General features: G+C 43.1%; 1 long non-coding RNA gene across 2 annotated transcripts in view; it reads left to right on the top strand.

Moving 5' to 3' along the window:
- The window catches only part of LOC138567508 (uncharacterized), a 102,650-nt gene extending 82,369 nt beyond the window's left edge, over window positions 1–20,281 (top strand). The window contains exon 3 of one of the 2 annotated variants that reach the window (XR_011302231.1): window positions 18,261–20,281. This is a non-coding gene — a long non-coding RNA (uncharacterized lncRNA). The remainder of the gene's footprint in view (window positions 1–18,260) is intronic. The other variant, XR_011302230.1, reaches the window with a different exon arrangement.
- The last annotated feature ends 1,442 nt before the right edge of the window (window positions 20,282–21,723 follow it).

The following is a 21,723-nucleotide window of genomic DNA, read 5'->3' as shown; positions in this document are numbered from 1 at the left end:
CTTCCCTATGTGGAACAACATCACCCAGCAAATTCGAAAGCACCTCCTACCGTATTTTTCCAGGGTTGGCTTTCTTAAGAAAATCCTGACAGATCATAGTTCACATTTTATGAGCAAGCTCATGGGTGAAGTCAAGGAACTATCCATATTCCACCATACAAACTTCAGTGTACCATCCCCAAACAGATGGTTTGGTAGAGAGATTCAATAAAAAGGTTAAAATGATCCTAAGAACGTTGGTAATTAAAGAGGAGAAGGACTGGGACCGTTTGATCCCCTGGGCACTATTTGCAGTGAGAAAACCCCCTCAGGCATTTACTGGATTCTCTCCTTTTGAACTACTCTATAGTAGAGAACCTAGAGACATGCTGCACATGCTCCTGGAGACCTGGGAAGAACAAGAAGAGGCACCCACTCCCCTTTCACAAACTGCTACCATATAGCAAGAACATATGAGACTTGTTCAAAATCTAGTCTATACTCATATTGAAAATGCCCAAATCCAACAAAACCCACCCATGACAAAAAGGTGAGGTTAAGATCGTTTTCCGTAGAACAAAGAGTATTAGTCCTCTTGCCTACCTCGGAAAAAAAATAAACTTGTCTCTAAGTGGCATGGGCCATATGAAATACTGGAATTAACAGAAACCTGTACTTTTAAGGTAGACCAACATGACAGGAAACAGATGGTCCATCTATATCATGTAAATCTCTTAAAAGAGAAGAAGGAAAACCCGTCTGCAACCAGTGCAGCGATACTATCCTGTTTGGTGCCAGAAGAGATAGACAAATTTGAATTAATTCCTCAAGAGCTATCTAATCAACAACAAGAAGATGTAAAACATTTAATTACATAATTTCTTTCCCAATGTATTCTCGTATAAACCAGGAAGTGTGAACGGTACCTATCACTACAGTAGAACACCTAAGGGAAAAGTAGTTAATCTGTAACCATATAGACTCCCGGAAGCCCATAAACAGATAGTGGTTGAGGAAGTGAATAAAAGGTAAAGAGCAAATATTATCGAACCCTCTTCAAGCCCATGGTCCTCCCCTTTCGTATTGGTCACCAAACCTGACCATTCCTGGAGGTTTTTCATAGATTTACACCAAGTTAATGCCATTTCCGACTTCGATGCCTATCCCATGCCACGCATCAATGACCTAATTGATAAACTCGGAAACGCCCCTATTCTATCAACCCTAAACTTAATAAAAGGGTACTGGCAGGTCCCAGTGTATAGACCTGATAAGAAAAAGACCGCTTTCTAAACGCCCCAGGACTGTTTCAGTTCAAAGTCCTCCCTCTTGGCTTACACAGGGCTCTAGCCACTTAACAATGACTTATGGACAGCATATTACAGCCCTACTCTGATTTCTGTGGTGCTTATATTGATGACATCGTCATTTTTACTAAAACTTGGGAAGACCATCTTTTCCATCTCTTTACTATTTAGATTAATGATACAGCACATGACGTGCACATGTGGTTATGATAAGGAATGGACCGTTCCAGCCATCAGGACCATTACAATTCCTGACCTGGTCATTCTGAGCAGCCATTAACTCAAATTGAGTTAAGAAATGTAGAAAGTGAATATGACAGCTGAGCAATCCACTATACCAGGATGCCCGTTATCACACAGGGTTCCTGATTATGGGTACACACCCAGTGACTGGTCTGATGCTCTTTCACACGACCACAGCCTAGGGAAGCTGGTGGGCTGGCGGACTGTGTCAACCTGTTGCCCCGCATGTTTGATTGGTTCATCATCCGGTTAGATATGTGATAGACCGGGATCACTTTTGAGATCAGTGCAGATGCGGTACACTAATTATGCATATGGAGCATACGTAGGCTGGATGTATATGGCCCTTTATGAAGGCTGAATGCAGTCCTCTTTCGATGACCATCGTGTGGGTCAGTAGTCCTACGCTTATTTCCCTGATGATTGCCAAGTACTAATGAAGAAGAAGGCTAGCAGATAGATTTGCCCGTCTATGTGATACTTTCAGACGCCAGACGTCACGATGAAATGGGTGCAGATTGAATCTGGTAAGTCGCAGGATTCAACATTATCAGAATTCGTTGTACTTGCGCTCCGTGCAGAGCGCTATACACCTTGCAGCAAGGTCTGTGCGGCTCGCAAAAGACCTTGATAGCATCCAGCCCAGGGGGAATACGAGGAATATTTTTCCTAGGTCCTCCTCCATTACTTATTCCCCAGCAATTGCTTAGGAATATTGAGTAGACACACTAGAGAGAGGAATATCTAACATATGTATATATAACAGGCTCTACATGATAAGTGAAATATAGAAGACAAAGCTGCTGATAAATAATCTTATGGATTGTAAGCACAGATATAGCTCCATTGGTGCAAGTATTTAAATATGACTCATTTGGGGTAGAGCAACCAATACTAAACTAAACTGAAAATTGTTTTTGTCTACAGCAAAAAAACAGGAAAATTGTAATACAGCTGGAGAGGCAGATTTCTAGATGTTTATAATGAAGTTCATTTAACTATCCGCCCTTTGTGGGTAAGTGCTGGGGAGACCTATTTTGAATGCAGTAGGCGAGAGTGCCTATATACTTAATGGAACTCATTGCCCAATATGATCTAGCAATACATATCTATTTCTCAATTTTTTAAGGAGGACTAGAACAAACATACCTTTTGCAAAAATATCTGGAGTACTTTGTCCCAGAACAAAATTACGAGCAATTAAGTGATCGATCTACAGTTACAACTACAAAGGTATTCTTTACTATTACATATATGAAAATACTCTATATGTGCTACAACTGACTAAATGATGAAATTTAAATAACTCATTAATAAGGCTATGTGCAAATATAACGGCCCGCTCCGTTGGTTTTGCATTTCAAAGGGCTAGTGTGAAGACATCACTTCTAGGACCTAGTGAACGATTGATTCCATCTCTTTTTCTCTTGCATCTCCAGAGTTGATACATGGAGGTGAGTGAAGGTGTATACAACTATGTGTAGACTTGTTATTTACACAATCATAGTGTTTTTGAAAGAAATGAGGATGACAATGCACACTGACAGGTTTTATCGATTTTACTGCATGTTTTTGTGTAGGTGGTGCGGCTCACCCCAGTCCATAGAATGCATGATCCAACAAGCTATTTACATCACGTCCTGAAGAAGGTCTCAAAAATAGAAGGGCCACATTGTTAGTGCTCAAGTCTATGACCGAAACAAGTGTCGACGAAGAGAACTGCTCAAAATCAAAACGAGCAGTTATTGCCACTTGTAATAAGGAAAGGGTCAAAATACTTTGTAAAATGAAGTGTATGGAATATATTGTAACAACTAGATTTAGTTACATAGAAATGGAGAGAGCCATTGCAACTGTTGGGAGTATGGGTATGAATGAGTGACAGAGAAAATTGATAGTGTAAGCAGAAACCTTTATGTGTATTTGAGTTCATGATAAATTCATTGCTTTGTAGAGTTTAGAGATTAGCAATGATACACATATTTTTATACATATATTTTTGCACTGTGATTAATACAATTGTTTTGATAATACATTAAATGAGATAATCCTGTCATCCTTCATGGGATTAAATACAGGTAACCCCTTTATTTTTGATGGTGGCAGAGTTCATCCACATTTTATGAGAGTCCATTTGACTATGTGGGGCATTTTGGCAGAATGACTGCCATTGTAATTATGCAGATTTGGGGATTTGTGGCGTAAAATGGCAAGATTTACGCATGAGGCTGGAGGTAAATCCCCCACTCCAGGGCCATACTTATAGTATGACGGTGTGGGAAAAGTAGCGGTAATTCCGCTACCGCCATGTTTTCCCACACCACCGTTCTTGTAAATGGGGAAACCGACAACCATTCTTTTTGTCCTCTCTGCTGCTCATCATTTCTATAGCAGTGAAAATTAATGCAATTTTGTGTAAGCCCTATTTTTGAAATTGGACTCAAAGCCTTTTGAAACTTTGGATTCTAGTAAGCATTCACCTTCCTATACCTGAGAACCTCTGAAAGATTTACTCACATTGTCTATAATAGTCTCTATCCTATAGGCTACTATCTAGTTATGGCAGCTTCAAAATATGTCTACACCACACCAGACTGCAGCACAAAGATATGCTGTCTAGCCCGCTTCCATAACTTAGTGTCTGACCCCACTCACTACACTCATGTATGAGAGGGTGGTGGAGCGCATTTCACCCAAACAGGGCATTAAAGGCCTTGGTGACAGGGTAAAAAAAAAACATTGCCATCCCTGTTTGCAGATGGAAATGTTAGTGTGGCAGCTGCAGTTTAACCAGTGCTGTCACACTTCAAAATAAAATCATGGCAGGGTCTGTCATGATTTGGCTCTCCCCCTGCGCCTGTTCAAAAAGGCGCAGGGGGATCCTCATTTCTGTGCATTTTAAAGCATGTTCTCTATGTGAATTTGGGATGTGCTTTGAAAATGCACAGGAACCCCCTCTTATTTATGCAAATGCACAAAGGGAGAGGTGCTCATTCGGATGCCTTTTGTGAATTGGGCTGATACTCTTATTTTTGGCACAATTGAGGAGATGCGCTTTGGTCTTCTGTTAGCCAATTTTTCAAAATCAACAGTTCAGAAGTTAGTGGATGAGGGAATCATCATGCTTAGCCTGTCTACAAAACCAACACTCTATTATATGGATGAGGGAAACACCCTCGTAAGTCTGTCCACAAAACCAACACAGCTCATCAAAAAGAAAAGGCCCCTGTGATAAGCTCTACCTAATGCGGGAGCTACCACCCAGATCTGTCCCAAGGAAGAGACACGTCATTAACACTTAAAGCATATGCATATCATGTATTTTGTTGCAGCAAGTGAGCACTCCAGTGTTTATTAAAAAAATATTTTATTCATTCAAAAACATAATTCACATTACAATAGAATTGAATTGACTGTCTCCTAGCATAGGAGTAACCACTAAACAGATTATACACAATTTAATCTTTGTTTTCAAAATGAAAAAATCACAAAGTTTGTTTTCCTTGCACCCGTGAACACCTTCACCATGCTAAATCATTAATTTGCTACTTAATACCACAATTAAGTTTATATATGTAAAATGATAGGACCTCTAGGAAACTAACATCATTGGGTCCTATTTCTGCTCTAGAGTGGTGTAGTGGAAGAGCCAAATGCCCCTACAAGAAGCTCCTCCCCCATGTTGCCTATATGTTGGGAACCGGAAATTGAGACATGCGCAGTACCAGTGAGGATGCCTATACTGCAGAGAATTATTGAAACAAGGTATCCATTGAGAAAATCCTATCTGCATTCACGAAGACGTAATGGTCTTCTGGAGAAAGTCCTGGAAGAAGTATGAAAATTAATGAGAAAGAAGACTGGTGACGCCATACGAAGCAGAACTGATGCACCCAGAAAAGTCACAAATGAAGAAGGAATATAGACATTTATTAGGATCCGAGGATGAGGTATCGAAGAAAAGAAACATTTTGGGATCGAAATGAAGATTCCCGCTGTGAAGAAACACTGAAGAAAATGCAAAGTCATTTTACACTTGTACAGATGCTGTAACGCAAGTAGAAAAGTAATCCTGAGGCTGGCTATGGAGTGAATAGATTGCGGCGATGTGCCAATGTATATACATAGAGAATGTATAGAACCTGGATGTTCCACAATGCACTTTAGCAAACTTGAACCCCATGAATGGAAAGGGCTTTAAGTGTGGTTAGTTGAAAACAGCTAATGGCGAAGGAGAATTCAAGAAAGGCTGGCTGGTCCAGCTCCAAAAGTCAAGGCCACCGTGAGCCTGATTGTCTGTCAAGAAGCTACATGAATGTGAGAAAAAAATAAATTTCTGTTTGAGGTGAAATGGAAAAACACTGAAGGTGCCAAGAGTTCTTCATTTAATAGAATTGTATGCAACAAAAAGCTTGAAAACGTGGTCTCTAGCACATGGTCACATGGAAATAGACTTTGGGTCGAGCTACACCGAAACCAGAAGATACAACCATGCCACACTCCCTTTTATTCTCAGGCACAATGCGCCTCTGCAAGGCCAAGTTCAAAGCCTAATTGAATGACAGACTGTATGAGTGATGATAGATGTTGGGCTAATTGGGTGGGGAGGCATGACCAGGCCAGCCCTCCCAGCACCTGGGGTAACCAGCTTGCGTGCTGCTAGCAAGTGGAATATTCTAGAAGGTTACAAGTCTGCCAACCAATTATAGAGGGCCACATATCAAAGAGCCCTATAGTTTGTGTAACCAATAGGGTGTTGAGTATTAGTATAACATGTGTAGCCCGGACTGGGCTATGGAGGTAAAGAAGGATGTGAGCCGGAGGGATATCGTGCAGAACTTTCTTTATTCAACTTCATGCATTAACTGGCGTCACAGCGCCAACACCGCTCCCCTTAACCTCGCTTCATTAACTACGCCCCTGACTGGGCAGACGTGCGCCTTAAAGGCACAGAGACGGATAACAACACGGAAGATGACTTGCACTTGGGATGGATTTAGTTGTCCACTATCTTAGAGACCCGATCACAACCCATGTCTGTATGGAACGTATACCTAGATGTTCCTGTTAAGCCTATCACATTCCCTAGTGATGAATTTTTAGTATAAGAATGTTGTTTTTTCATGTAATGCTTTGAGTGCGAGAAATCGAGCGAACGTCCGTTGATGTCGGTTCTAACTCTGTGTTTTAGATAATTGTTAATAAAACAGTATTGAGTTTTGCCAACTTCCTGAGTCGGTTTGATTATTGAATTCTGCATCCCCATCCATCTCTAAGTATTGCTACCTCGTCTTACGGTGCCCGAGGTCCGAGGGTTCACTATTTTGCTCGATTCTGATTTATCAAACTTAAATTGAGCCAAGTCATTTAAATTCATAAACTAACAGTAGATTCCATGTTTTAACTACGACATGTTTTTCAATACATGTCTTCTGAACCCAACATATGTCATGTTTCAGTTCCCTCGTCTATGAATGCAGAACATTCATTAGGGTTTATAGCTAAAGGAGCCACTTTCCACTTGTAAGCTCAATTCACAAGATTTAGAACAAAAGTGAGCATTATCAATCCACCATCCAGTGTTCATAGCATTTCAACACTCCAATGTCCATATATAAAACATTTTAACAATAATGCTTCATCCCGATCACAGAGGGAGATGTCAGGTAGAAAACTATCCTGTGTGTGTAGTGAGGGGTCAGAAATGTTAGACGGACACAAAGGTAAAGTTTTCCTAAAGTTTGCCATTTATTCAAAGTAAAAGGGGGTTCTGATAAATGCCTAACTTTCCCTATTCTGTTATGTTATGTTATGTTACTTGGCATTTATATAGCGCCTTATGTATCATTGGTATGATCTCAAATCACTGGTAAGTTGAACACCCTCGGTATCCATAGTTCTTGTCAGGAGAGAGAGAGAAAGAGAGAGAGAGAGAGAGAGAGAGAGAGAGAGAGTCTTATGGTGCGTTGGAACACCGGATATGTGCGCAGTTGGTGTAGTTGTTGGATGGTAGCTGCTTCTTAGCGAAAGGTGTGGTGCTGAGGAAATCAGTTGGATGTGTTCAGTCTGGTGTATGGACATCCAGACTGGGTTCTGGCTGCATTAGGCCTGAGCTAGCCGGAATGAGCTTCAGCTAGCTGTGTTTTTATAAGGGTGATGAGGTGATCATGGAGTCGTGTTATTATGTGAACAGCTAGACCGAATTATAAGAGGAATAGCTGTGTTCTGGTTAAATGATGAAGTATAGTAGAGAGTAGGCCTAGTGGTGTGATACAGTGGCTATCAGTATAAGCGCTTGAGCCCAGGCACGTAGCAGGACAGTGGGGACGTACATAGTGACATACATATATATAGCGACAGGATGGACAGGAGGTGTATATATGGGATATATATATATATATATATATATAGGGATACAGGTACATAGGATATATTGGGGATTCAGATATTTGGTATCATCCGCACCATCCGTAATATCCGCACCATCCATAATATCCGCACCATTCCGTAATATCCTCACCATCCGCACCATCCGCACTATACGCACCATCCGTAGCATCCGTAACTATCTGCACCATCCGTAACATCCGCACCATCCGCACCATCTGCACCATCCGCAGCATCTGTAGCATTCACACCATCTGTAGCATCCGCACCATCTGTAGCATCCGCACCATCCGTAACATCCGCACCATCCATAACATCCACTCATCCGTTCCGTCCTCTACATCAGTTCCGTCGACCTCATCTGTTTCGTCCACTACATCCGTTCCGTACATTCCGTTCGTTCCATCCACTTTATCCGATCCATCCGCGTGATCCGGTCCATCTGCGTGATCTGGGCCATCCTCATCGTCCGGTCCATTCGCGTGATCCGGGCCATCCATTCCATCCATTCTATCCGCTTCATCTGGTCCATCCGCCAGATCCACTCCATTCGTTCCATTCAGTCCATCTGTTTTAGTCACCCCATCCATTCCATCCACTCCATTTACTCCTTTATTTTCCTTTTCGAACTACTTTTTTTTTCTGTGACTATTCACTCTGTTTACTCCATCCTTTGACTCTATTCGCTCCATCAGTCCCTCTGATCCATCCAAATTGTCCTATCATGTGGGTGTGCACCAGGTAGGACAGCTTCGTTGTGTGTTTCGTCATTCGGTTGCTGGGGGATTTGGACATATCTTGGGAGGACATTTCTGTTATGGGAAGAGCCATGTTTTCAGTAGTTTGCGGAATGACAAGTAGTCTTCGGTGAGTCGGATGTGGGGTGGAAGCGAGTTCCATAGAGTGGGGGTCAAGGCTGAGAACGAGGATCCTCCTATCCTGACTCAGTTGGTGTTTGGTATCACTAAAAGGAGGGCGGAGCTTGAAATATCTTAGAGTGTGAGATGGGTGGTATGCTTTAAGCTTGTCTTGCAGGTATATTGGGCCGGTTTTGTGCACTGCTCGGTGTGTGATGCATAAGGTTTTGAAAGTAGTCCTTCGTCCAACTTCGAGCCAGTGGAGAGTTCTGAGAGCTGGAGAGGTGTGGTCTCTTGGGCCCAGTGCTAGAAGCATTTTGGCCACAGTGTTTTGTGCTTTTTGTAATTTAATGAGGTGGTATGCCTGGACTGCGAGATAGAGGGAGTTAGCATAGTCCAGTCTCGACATTACAATAGACTGAACATCAGCAAGTCTGTTAGGAAAGGAGAGGTAGGGAAAAATGCATCTAAGACGTTTGAGGTGGAAATGACAAGGCTTAGATACGTTGTTGATTTGGCGAGAGGGGGTTAGGTCAGAGTCGACAGTACATCCAAGTTTTAGTTTAGCGTGGCCAAGGTGGTGGGTGGACTGGGACAAGGTAACGGGTGGGGAAGAAGCTTGGTGTTGCTTCACACCATGATTTCGGTTTTGGTGGGGTTTAGGAGGAGATGGTTTGTAGTCATCCAACGATCAATGTCAAGGAAGCAGGCTGCAAGGTTGGGCTGAGAGTTGGAGTCTGAGTTGAGGAGTTTTAAGATTATTTGGGTGTCATCAGCATAGTTATAGCACATGATACTGTGTGGGCGAATTATTCCAGGGAGGGTGGACATATAGAGGTTGAACAGGAGGGCTGATAGGCATGCTCTTTGTGGTACTCCAGTATTGAATGGTCGGGCAACGAAATTGAAGGTGGAGAGGAGGGTTATATGTGTTTCCAGTTGTTGAGGAAGGAGGCTTTCCATTTGATAGCGTTTCCATGGATTCCTAGGTAGTGGAGGCGGTCCAGTAGGATTAAGTGGTTAATTGTGACGAAGGCGGCAGAGAGGTCTAGGAGGATTAGTGCACAGCATCCTGCAGAGTCTGCGGTGATCTTAAGATCATCCCAGATTGAGGCCAGAGTGGTTTTGATTCCGTGTCGTAGTCTGAACCCTGATTGTGCGGGGTCCAGGAGGTTGTTGGATTCGACAAAGGCGTTTAGTTGAGAGTATGCAGTTCGATCAATGAGTTTAGCAAGGAACTTGGTGTTTGAGATGGGGCAGTAGTTTTTGGGGTCGAGGGGGTCGAGGGAAGGTTTTTTTAGAAGAGGCTTGACATGTGCAGTTTTGAGGGCGTTGGGGAAGATTCCCGAGCTGAGGGAGTCATTTAGTATGGTTCTTGCGTACTCTCCTGCGCAGGCGGATGAGAATATTTCTTTGAGGACTGAGGTGAGGCAGGGATCAAGGGGGGAGCCAGATGGTTTCCGAGCAGAGAGAAGGTCAAGAAATGTGTCTCTCGAGATTAGTGTGAAAGAGTCGAAGGTGGGTGGAGTTATTGTTGCTGTGGCGGGTGGGGGGGTGATTGATAGGGTGGACGGATTAGGTGGTGGTGAGAGGAGGGCCAGTTTCTTGTTGAAGGAGGTTGTTCTGTCGAGAGCAGTGGTGTAGAAGTGGAGAGAGAACAAGTCGCAGAGTGATTGAGATGGGGTGGATTGGGCTGTTGTTCACTGTGGTGAATCTTGCATCTAGATTGTGTGCCCTAATAGCGTCACTGTGCTGAATCTTGCATCTAGACTGTGTTCTCAATAAAATTGAGTGCGCCCTAATAGCATCACTGTGGTGAATCTTGCATCTAGATTGTGTGCCCTAATAGCGTCGCTGTGGTGAATCTTGCATCTAGATTGTGTTCCCAACAACATTGAGTGTGCACTAATAGCGTCACTGTGCTTAATCTTGCATCACGATTGTGTCCCCAACAACATTGAGTGCACCCTTATAATGTCACTGTAGTGAAGCTTGTGCCTAGATTGCGTGCCCTAATGGTGTCACTGTTTTAAAATTTGAATTCAGAAAGTGTGCCCAACTACATTGAGTGTACCCTAATAGCGTCAGTGGGGTGAATCTTCCTTCTAGATTGTATTCCCACCAACATTGAGTGCGCCCTAATAGTGTCACTGTGGTGAATCTTCAATTTAGAGTGTGTGCCCTAATAGCGTCACTGTGCTAAAGTTTGAATTTGGAAAGTGTGTTTGGATAGCGTCAATCGCTGAATCTTGCATCTAGATTGTGTGCCCAAAAACATTAAGTGTGCCTAATAACTTCACTATATCGTCCCCTAAAACTTTTTCTACCGCACTGAAGCTGAATTAAATAGCGTGCCCAACAACATTGGGTGCACTCTGATAGCGCCACTACGTGAGTCTTGCATCTAGCTTATGTGCCCAACAACATCTAGTGTGCCCTGGTAGCGCCACTCTGCTGAAGATTAAAATTAGAAAGTGTGCCCGACACCACTGAGTGTGACCTACGATTCTCACTGTGTGGCCCCAAAATATTCACTGAGTTGAATCTGGCAGCTGGAAAATCTGCCCAAACAACATTAAGCGTCCACTTAAGCCTTACTGTATTATTGTGCAACCGCATATTGAGGCCAAGCGATATTATTGAGTGTACTCATTAATTTCACTGTGCAGTGAATCACCCGTCCAACTCCATTCCCCCATCCCTTTATCACGGAAACCTGGTTCTCCAACGACTTTGCCCCTGTTGCTCATGAGACCTCCCCCCCCGACTACTCCCTCATCCCTCTCAACAGACCCTCTAGACGAGGTGGAGTAGCAGTCGTTTTCAAATCACACTTCTCCATCATCAACTGCCAGACAATCACTCCTTCTTGCGAATCACTTCTCATCAAACTATCACTCCCACCGACGTTCTGCCACCGCTTCCTAATCATCTACAGACCCCCGGCTATGACAGACATTTCACAACCAACCTCTGTGACACTTTAGCCACCATCCAAATAAACCACCCCTCTCTCACTGTTCTAGGGGACTTCAATATCTGGCCAGACATTCCCACCAACCCCATGACCCACTCACTGGTCGACTGCCATGATGCCTTGCTGCGCTTAACCACCGCCTCCACATGAATGGCCCATCTCACACTAAAGGACACACTCTTGATGCCATCTTTATCTCCCACGACCAGATACATCTAACCCCCCCCCTGTACGTGTCATTTGGTCTGATCACTTAATTGTCCCTTTCACCATCCACTCCCCTGACTTCATGACCATACTTGCGCCTTGGGTATCCTATAAATCAAAGTGGGTATAATCTTTGGCCACAAGGTAGGGGGAATGGACCTAGAGGAGGACGAGGTGGATTTCAAAACCCTCAAAGAGGAGGAGGAGTTTATAGAGGACAGCTGCAACAATGCTGGAATTGCGGGAGGATAGGACATATGGCCCGAATGTGTAGAATCTGAGTGGGCATGCAGCAGAACTGGCAAGCTCCACGAGTGAGGATGAGCTATTCTCTACAGTACAATAGAGAGGCACAAGAATATTATGCCCAAGATCACACACAGAATCAGACACATGCGCAGCAAATACAGCAAGCACAGATAGTTTAATTTCAAGCGCATTTGCCACAAGGGCAAACACAGCAAGTGCCTATGGAAACACAGCAAGTACACACCCAGCAAGCACAGACACAACAAGCAATAGTGGCACAATGAAATGTGAATACAGGAGCCCCAGCCTCCACACCCATAATAAGGAGCGTGACCATGGTAGGAAGAAATCCTTTCACAGGTACGGGGTCGAATTTATATTCATAATAGGAAAGCCGACAGGGCAACCTGATTTGTTCAGTACTATCAGTGAAATCAGACCCCAAAGAGGAACCAAGGGTCAGGGTAACGATAGCAGGTAAGACATTTTTGGTTGTTGTGGACACTGGAGTGACTTCTTCCTGTGTTCAAGAGGGAAAAGTATCCAATGTGTGGCATTGCCAGGAATGTGCAAGGTTTCTCTGGGGCTATGAGCTTAGTTCCTTTCACTGCCAAACTAAAATCTTTATAGTAGAACATGACGTGTCTATGCCACTATTGTATTCTTGGCAGACACCAATTAATATATTAGGACGTGACTTGATGACAAAATTAAACATGGCGATATATTTTGATGGTAAATGGATAGTGTGTTTGTAAAGACTGGAGGGGGGTATCTGTACTCCTGCTCGCTATATGGCAGAGTCGAAGCACAGAACACCCCAGCCAAGATTCTCTATTGCAGTAGCTATGGACGAGGAATCAAGGCTTAAGCTCTCAGGAGGTGATGCGGGCTGGTTCCTAAGTACAGTGTAGTCTCCAAGCACCCATAAAGGAATATCCACACACTATGTTAGTGAAAACACAGTCTTTATATAAATAAGGCTTTGAGTATGTACACATACAATAACACACGTTGTGCCACGACAATTCTAAAATGATAAATATCTACAGTCTCTATGTGGTACCACAATTACTCTTGACTCCATTAAAATGCATCAACTGTACTCAGTTCAAATGTCATACAAATCAGTTCATAAAGTGAACCAGTAATAGACATAGGAGGAAAGCAGGTTGGTTAAAACAATAGGCAGAATTCTGGCCCATTACCTAGACACAGTTCTGTGCGAGGAGCCCCTCACCTGGTATCCTGTAAATAAAGATATAACACAAGCCCAGTCCATGTATTGTTTATGTGAGTCTTATTCCCTTCTAAACAGTTCCACCACCCCAATGTACCTGGAATAGCAGAGTTCGACGTCAGGTTGGCGATGGATCCTTCTTGAGCGGCTCCCTCTAAGGCAGGAGCCACGGATCGTCGAGATCCCATGAGCAAATGGGTGAACACTGTAGTTGCGGCAGCAGCTTCGATTCTTGCGGTGCGCGTTGACGATCGGTCGAAAACATCCTGCAAGCGGAGGCGTGCGGTGCACCTCGACGACGATTGTTCATTGCTACAAGGAGTCAATGAAGAACTTTGGGCCTGCAAGGGCATCGAGTCGTCAGCATCTCTGCAGTCTTCGGGTGGCGGGAAACCCACAAGGGGATTCTCCTCAGTCGTCGGCGGACTTGACTTTCTGCGGCAGGACGAAAGTGGTTGACGAGGATGAGAAAGGGAGTCCTTGTTTCAATGTTCTTAGGCAAAGGGACACTGCGGCTCTGGTTGGCGATGGTGGTCGTCGATGGTGATGGACTTAAATATCTGGGCGCTTCTCTTCTTGGTCCCGCGGCGGTCCCCGTCCCTGGTCAGCAGCCTTTCGAGGGTCTGACATTCAAGGCGATTTGGCAAAGATCAGCTGGTGAACGATGGTCCCTTATAGTTCAGGAAGAGGTCTGCTAGCCAGGTCCTCTCTTTGATCAGTTCCTTGACAGTCACGCAGCCAAGGACAGCAGCAGCAGTTCTTCTTCCAGTGGGCTTCAAGGTTAAGTATCAGTTTCGACTTCAGCTTCTGAACGTTTCTAGCAGTGAGAGGCGCCCAGGCATACATTGGACTCTCTTTCAATCTGCTGGGTCACACTCAGGAAACCAATCACTTAGAATGGCATTCAGCAGGCCGGCAGCCAATCAGGCTCACAGGGCATTCAGGCCATTCTCCTCCCTCTCAAACACTCACAACAAGGAATGTGTATTGGGACAAGTACCCAGCCATCCAGCACTCCACACTGCATTCATACCAGTTTCGGGCAGGGCTGTCTCAGTCTTTGTGTCACATACCAGAAACTAGACACCCATAACAAGAAGTGCAAGTTGGTCATCCACTCCATTGACCCAGGTCCCACCCCAAGGATGTACCCACAACATGCAGTCATTGGGAAGGCTCCAGCCAGTCTGGCCTGGACTTCCCCACACTACCATGTATGGAACTTCCACCCAACAGTCAGTCAAGGGGAAGGGATAGAGCCAGGACTTCCCATGACTTTGGGAAAAACAAGGTAACCAGTAATAGAAAGCAAGAGGCCATCTTGTCTCCTATCAGGAATCAACCGATTCCAATGGCAGGGCCTGGGTATCCCAAAAAGGAGATACTCAGGGCACCTGTCAAATTCAGCATGGAGCTGCCACCAGCCCATACCCTGCTCTGTGGGCCACACACAGGTGCCCAAAAACATATAATAGGGGTACAGGGTTGTACTCCCATCCATGGGTGCCATAAGGGTTTCCCAAGGGTCTGTACACCAAAAGAAAAGAGGAAGAGCTGCACTGCCAGGAGTCCCACATGGACTCCTGTGCAGAAAATAACACAGAACATACACGAAAAAGGCACTACAGAACAAGTACAGGGATGCCCTGTCCCTCCAATGCATTTCCAGCAACACAGTGTTCCACTCTAGGGATACATTATATGAATGTAAGAGAGTTCATACTAGTATTTACAGGCCAAAAGGCATTACGAGGTGTCCACTTATATCCAGAAGTATTTTGTATGGAGTGAATATTTTGTTGACATGGATCCCTAGACTGATAGGTAAAGTGTTGAGAAAACCTGAAGAATTTTTGTCTTGGCCAGAAATACCTATAACTGATGAAGAAGGACAGGTTATCCCTTTAGAGTTCGAAGCAGCAGTATTAAGGGTGGTTGTCCATGGGACAGATGATGAGGGAAGAGGATGGAGAGCAGTAATAGCTATTGGTGAGGTGAAGGATACAGACTAACAGATTTCACAGATGAAGAATTATTTAGAGATGATTATCCAGATGATGAATTCGTATTTTTCATAAGTCCCATTTCTGCTTTAGTACAGCAGGGACTATTGGTACCATCAGAATCCCCATGTAACACAGCTGTGTATCCAGTGAGGAAATCAATAGGGGGGTCATAGATATTCTTTCAGGATCTCTGTCCCCAAAACAATACAGTGAAAGCAGAGTTTCCTCTGGTTCAGAATCCAGCTATATTATGCAATATTCCAGCCACAGCCAAGTATTTTACAGTAATAGTTTTAAAGAACGCCCTTTTCTCAATTCCCCTGCATGAGGACTCACAGGATTTGATCTTGTTTTTGTATAGAAATCAGCACTGGAAACAAACCAGTTTGCCTCAAGGGTACTGTGAGTCCACCTCGATCTTTAATAGGGTCCTCTAGATGGACCTGGGTAATTTACAATTCGAGAGCACAATCATTCAATATGTAGATGATATATTAGTGTTCAATGAGACAGAAGAATTGTGCAGAAAATGCTCAGTTCAACTAATTACTATATTAGCAGAGAAATGATATAAAGTAGAGAAAGAGAAATTGCAATATTTCCAGGAAGAGGTCCTGTGCATAGGTCAGCTAAGCTCTCAAGAAGGGAGAAAGGTGACACCTGAGAGAGCAGAAGCAATCATGAAAATTCCAATAACAGAGACAGTGAGAAAAACATTGCAACAATATTTAGACCTATGTATTTATTGCAGGACCTGGATTTATTTTTATTACAGTGCATATATTAAACCACTTTTAGAAGGACTTAAGATAGCACAGTTAGTAAAAAAAAAGATAACATGAACATATGAGATGACTGAAGGTTTTGAAGAATGAAAAAGGGTGATTGGTACAGCCCATGTGTTAGGAATTCCAGATTATTATGAAGAGGTTGATCTATTCTCACACTCAAATGGAGAAGTAATGACAGCAGTCCTCACGCAGAAAACAACCTTAGGACATGGACATAAACCAGTATCTTATCATAGTGGGGTTTTAGACCGAGTAATGAAAGGGCATTATCCTTGAGAGCAAGTGTTAGCTGCTGCTGCTTTCACGATTGAAAAGGCTGCAAGTATTACCACGGGGATCTCAATGACATTATTTGTTGAGCATTCCTTATTTGCTATTTTAGAGAAGCCCAAAAGTACATTGATTACACAAAGGGCATCAGGATATGAGGTAATTATTTCAAACCCAGCAATCAAAATTGGTAGATGTAGAGTAGTGAATCCAGCAACATTTATAGCAGAACTAGTAGGGAAAGAGGATGATGTACTTGACTGCACAGAGTATACTGAATTCTATGATGATATTCCCCATGTAAGAGAAAATGCTCTCTGAGTGGGGGAAATCCTATTTATTGATGGTTCTTAAAAAATTAACCAAAGTACGGGAGAAAGGCATACGGGAATGTCAGTAGCAAAGCTAAACAGGAGTGCTGAATTTGAAGTAGGAGACTGCATTAAGATTGTTCAGCAGAGGCTGCAGAATTAATGGCATTTATTGTCACACTCCAGAGATATGAGGATCTGGAAGTGACAGTGTACTCTGACTCTGCCTGTGTGACGTCAACTGTACATGCAGGATTGTCACGCTGGAAAAGGAGGGGCTTCCTCTGCGCAGACTGCACACCAGTGAAACATGCATCTCTATTGGATAAACTCGTGAAGGCACTAAAGCTCCCATTGGCTATCGCCGTTGTCAAATGCACAGCCGAAAGGGCAGCATATGTCCCATATATTTCTGGTCTTGAAGTAGAAAGTGTTAAGCAAATGTCAGGATGATGTATGATGGTGCAGGAATGTTTTAAAATGTTATATATGTTATCCATTGCACAGTTAATTGAGGTACAAGGTTGAGCACCAGAAGAGAGCAGGACTTACAGCAGAGACAGGGGTGTTCTTTATCCCCTACTGAGGCTTTATGAAGACAGGACAGCACTGGAAAGCCAGTTATGACTTTAGCATTATTGAAGGTGTTGCTGGAGCAGCTTCACTACCCTGAACCCACAACTAGAGAGAATCTTGCTGTCACAATTGCAGAGGACTGGTTCTCACCAAATTTATTAGACCACATGGCACAGTTTATTGTGAATTGCATTGTGTGCCAGAAATTCACAGCAGGCAACACTTAAAGAACAGTGAGAGGAGCAATCCCCAGACATAATGGTCCTTTTTAGCATCTACATATAGATTGTGCGAATATGTGACAAACATGCTACAGTTATAGGTATATGCTAGTGGTAGTATGTCCCCTTTCCATATGGATCAAGGCAGGTCCATGTACATACCCCAAAGCCACATTTGCTGCCACGTTTCTTGTGCGTCAGGTGTTTCCTAGATGGGGTGAGTGGGAATTCCTACGGTCTGATAACGGGCTGCATTTTGTAAGTGAGCTATTTGAACAGGTCACTCTTTTAGTAGGTATAAAGCACAGGTTTTCCTCTGCCTATCACCCACAGGTGAATGGTTTACGTGAGACGTTAAATGAACTCCTTAAAGAAAGGATAGCAGCAAAGATCAAGATAACACTGAAGAAGGGATGGCTTCATTACCTACTTCTTGCATCATTTGCACTTAGAAATCAGACTGGCTCAGATCACAACTTGACTCCTCATGATTTGGTGACTGGACGCCACATGAGAGTACCTCTTGCTCTTCTCACTCAAATAGAAACTGATGACCACAGTGTTGAAAAAACATTAGGTGATGAGATGCATGATTATTTAACAGATATGTCGACTAATGTTTCTTTTATTTCCCAACAGATAAAAAAATCAGAGTGAAGGGTCGAAGAAGATTGATGAAGACAGCCAAACAGTTGATTCTAGTAATTTGCTAAAACAGCCTAATTTGTATCCATTTTACCAAGTGCTTGTAATAGGTTTTGTGTGCACTTGAAACAAACCCCACTTTGTAGGACCACCCCTAGTAGAGGTGTCACTCCCACCACAGTCAAACTTGTAGGAAGAAGAGCCTGGTTGCATTTGAATGACATAAAGCCACATAAAGGAGAGGCCCCTACCCCGGCATCCATTAACACTGAAGCAAGAGAGAAGCCCCACGGATGAAGACAAGATTGGCTACCACAAGCTAAAATAAAGACTTACTGAAATAAAGACACTTTGAACATTTATAAAATCTAAGGAAGAAGAGCAAATAACTGTTGCAGCAGTTCCAGAACTATTCCAGATAGGCAATGGGCCTCATTACGAAATGTGGCGGAAAGGCAACAACGGCGCCGGTAGTGCTACCGGCGCCGTTGTTACCTCTCCGCCACATTACGAGTTCTGCTTGCCGGTGCCGGACTGCACGCGTGGTCTGACCAGACATCCAGATCGGCACCCGCGAGCACAACTCGTGATTGCAACGGCACCGTTATTAACGGTAGTGGTGCAACCATGCTCCCAACCCCCATTCTGCCCTGTTGGGCAGAATGAGGATCGGGAGCCCGGCCATACCGGCACCCGCGAATGGGCAATTACCGGCCCAATCATCTCGTAATGGGCCGGTAATTGTCCATTCGCGGGTGCAGGGCCAGTAGCGAGTTTGGCAGTAGCCGTGCCCTTTATAATGAGGCCCAATGTGTTGGTGAATCAAATAATCAAATACAAACAAAAAGAACATTTGATACTTTATTTTACCTGTAGCAATAACGTTGCACACATTTCTGTATGCTATTTTTACCTACTTCCTTCAGTCTTACCCAGCTCTAGTGAGATGACACGTTGATGATGTTACATTCTTTGGTAATCCTAAAAACAGTTTTATTATTTTCAGGACTATCATTGCACTCATTTTACAATTCCTATTATAAAAAAGTGTGTTTTTTAAACATGATAGAAATTACATTTTGAATTAAAAAATTGGAATTCTTCAAGTGATAAGAGACACATGGCCAGCAAGAAGATCAATAAGTCTCTTTGGAAAGCTTTTAGTAAATTCATACTATACAATGATTTGTTTTTTATTCCTTATTATTTTGGCATTTTCAGATGTTCTGGATGGGCATGCTCTTTCTATAAGCAAAGGTTTTGCCCATCTTTTTGGAAAAGCCTACATAATTTGCCAATGATTTTTTTAATGTTAGACTTAAATCGGTAAAATTTCAAACACATTCCAATTGGTCCGTCTATGGACTTTTTGCAGAGTGTTCCAACAGGGCCTCTCGAGGATTATTGAAAGCTCTGTTGGCTGATTACTTAATCAAATGTTTGGGGCAGCCTCTTTTATCAAATTTTCTCAACAATATTGCTCCTTCATTTTCAAAAGACTCTTTTGCACTGCTATTTTGTTTGAGCTGAATTAATTGGCCAAAAGGTACATTATCCCTCAGATGTTTAACATGGTGACTATTATAGTGAGGTAATGCATTTGTACCCATATCTTTGTGATACAGTTTCACCAAAAACTTTCCCCTGTTACGATAAATAGTTACGTCTAGGAAGTTCAAGCTAGTATTGCTCATTCTGTGTGTAAACTTTGCATTGGTCATTTTGTTCATTCAGCCATCTCACAAAGACTGATGCATAATCCCCAGTACCTTCCCACATTATCAGCACCTCATCTATGTAATGTTTGCAAATTAAAATCTGCTGTTGATATGGGTTGAATTCAGGATATACCACAGATTTTTCAAAGTACTCTATGAATATGTGTGCCAAGCATGGGGCCATTGTGGCCACCATGGCTGTCCCTTTTGTTTTTGATGATATAATTTACCATTACATTCAAATAAATGTTCTGTTCATGCTAAACCAGCACACCAGAGCAAGAATGAATTAGGAAATGGGTCTGTATCTTCCTGTCCCCATAATGCTTCTATGATCAACTCTAATGTCACGTCTTGCAGAATGTTCATGTACAGGGATGTGATATCTAGACCCAGAAGAATGTTGGTGCTGGGATCAAATGTCTTATTTACAATCAGCCGGATGATATCCCCTATGTATATAAGGTAGGATTGAATTTTGCCCACCAAAGGATTTAGGTAATGGTCAGCAAATGTGGACAAAGATACTGAATTAACACCAGAGACTTTTGGTCTCCCTGGGGGTTGCGATACATTTCTGTGTATTTTAGGGAGGCAGTAGAAGAAGGGATTTCTGGGATTTTCATTCAGCAGAAACTATGCTTCTTTTTTTAGTAGTCCATTTTCCATGAGCAACTTCTTGTTTCTTTTATTTCATTTCTCAAAATGCGTCTATAGAGCGCTGGCCAATTTTCCCATATACTCGGACATCTGTCTTATCCACAATAAGACGTCTACACCGCTGTGCCATGCCGAGGCATCCGCAACTCACAGTCACCGTTAGATCCCCCTTGAAAGGCATTCAGGACCTGAGTATCATCACATTGTGTAATATAGCCTTTCACTCACGGAAAGATCAAACAAGAGATTCTGAAGATGTTCTCTTTTTCCTACACCTGCTGCAGGGCTCATATTATTTAGGTTAAGATAGTCCCTTAAATGGGGCCAGTGACTCCAAATTGCCTGTCCCCAAAACATCGAGCACTTCATTTTGTAGCATTTAGAAACGTTTGTGTTTGTTACCACAAATGAGGTAACATTTGCTAATATTGTACCTGTCAGTGTGCACGTGTGTGAGGAGAAAGCCAATCAAATGTCATCCCAAAATATACTGTATTCATGATCCCAAACAAAGGTTAGAAAACTGCAGGTACTGCTGAGCCGTGGCTACTGTGGGACGTCACCAAAACCGAAATGTGTGTAAGAAAACTCATGCAAGCAGTTTCTTAACAGGCAGAGATTATTTAGCCAGGGTAGTGAATTTTCATTAGGCTGCATCACGCTTGCACAAGGGTCCAGTGCAGCGTTAAGCCTATATTCACCTCTGTTCAGTGTCTTCCTGCAGTCTGGAAAGGTTGATAAGGCAAACTTTTACTTAATAAGTGGCTAACACACTTTTAACAGATTTGGTCCAGAGTCTCACACCTTTTTGGCGCAAGTAATGGGATGGGCCTGTTCCTGCCCTTCCTGTGCACCAGAAAAGGTGTGCTTAATTCACAAAGGACATCTAAAGGTGTGCACTTCAATGCACTTTTTCACCTCATTGTGCATTTGTGAAAATCAGGGAGCGTTTCTGTGCATTTTAATGTGCAACTCAAATTTGCAATTAGGATGCGATTTCAAATGTACAGAAAACAAACACAGTCCCCTGGCCCTTGCATGCATTTTGTCCAAGTTGTACTGCTGCTGTCCCACTTGCA

The sequence above is a fragment of the Ambystoma mexicanum genome, chromosome 2p (assembly GCF_040938575.1).
Source record: "Ambystoma mexicanum isolate Mex_15411 chromosome 2p, UKY_AmexF1_1, whole genome shotgun sequence".
NCBI classification, from domain to species: domain Eukaryota; kingdom Metazoa; phylum Chordata; class Amphibia; order Caudata; family Ambystomatidae; genus Ambystoma; species Ambystoma mexicanum.
Note: the sequence above shows the minus strand (reverse complement) of the source record. Positions and strands in the feature narration are given on the sequence as shown.